Consider the following 1,177-nt stretch of genomic DNA (forward strand, 5'->3'; position numbering starts at 1 on the left):
GTTAGGAAGCATAATAGTAGGTCTTTCACTTGAAACATTAGTCCTAGGGAGAGCATTATCCGAGTACCCCACTTCTATTGATTGTCTTTCTTCTCATTTACTTGGGCCTCTCGTTCTTGTTTCTTTTTGTTTTCGCTACATTACACTTTATCAACATAATCATTATTTATCTTCGCTTGGTCAAGTAGCAATTTTTAGTATTTTTTTATTCCCTACTCCCCGTGGATGCGATACCCCCACTCACTTAGGATTTATTACTTTGACAAACCTGTACACTAGCGGGTAACACGCAAGGGGCGTTGTCAGTCCGATTATGCCAGACCCGCAATTCTTGGCGCACAATGTAGCATTATACGACCACCAATCACAGCTTGAAATTTTAATCTTAATCTAGCATTCATCCAAATGATACATCAATCGGTACAGTTTAATGGTTTGGCCGATGAGGATCCAAGCAATCACATAGAGAACTTCTTGGAAGTGTGCGACATGCTCAAGATCAATGGTGTTACGGATGATGCTATCAACTTGAGGGCCTTCCCATTTCCTTGAAAGGGAGCCTTGACACGGCTGGTGTGCGCGCCAACGCTCAACCCAAACCGTGCAATGGTTGCCTTGGCTATATTTTTTACCTAGAGCATCGATTACTAAATTGGAGGAGATGGTAGAAGCTTTTCATGCCTGATATTTTCCTCCCGGAAATCTGCAAAGCTTAGGAATGAAATATCCTCTTTTATCCAAACATAATTGTAGTGTCTATTTGAGACATGGGACAGGTTCAAGGAGCTCCTGCGAAAATGTCCTCAAATGGGTTCCCCGAGTGGATGATTATTCAGACTTTCTATAATAGGTTGAACCTGAGCACAAGACAGTTACTTGATGCTGCAGTAGGAGGTACCTTAGGGAACAAGACCCCAGAAGAAGCCCGGCTTCTCATTGAAGAAATGGCTATGACATCTACAATCCAGGTTGGAGGAGCCACCAGAATCTTTCATGGAGTAATCAAGGGCAACAGAAATCTATGGCACCACCCAGTTTCCAAGAACAACAAGCCCCGAACATGGAGAACCGAGTTTCAGGTTTGAAAAATCGGATAACCAATCTAGAGAAGGCTTTGACCAAGTTCATTGCATTGTCGGACATAAGATTTCAATCAATTGAAGCAACACTTCGCAAC

The 1,177-nt window shown here is 42.7% G+C and overlaps 1 non-coding gene across 1 annotated transcript; it reads right to left on the bottom strand.

Moving 5' to 3' along the window:
- Positions 1–708: 708 nt before the first annotated feature.
- LOC120257755 lies at positions 709–814 on the bottom strand. Its single transcript, XR_005535843.1, has one exon. It is a non-coding gene; the product is annotated as a small nucleolar RNA R71 (small nucleolar RNA).
- Positions 815–1,177: the final 363 nt, after the last annotated feature.

This window comes from Dioscorea cayenensis, chromosome 3 (genome assembly GCF_009730915.1).
Source record: "Dioscorea cayenensis subsp. rotundata cultivar TDr96_F1 chromosome 3, TDr96_F1_v2_PseudoChromosome.rev07_lg8_w22 25.fasta, whole genome shotgun sequence".
NCBI lineage: Eukaryota > Viridiplantae > Streptophyta > Magnoliopsida > Dioscoreales > Dioscoreaceae > Dioscorea > Dioscorea cayenensis.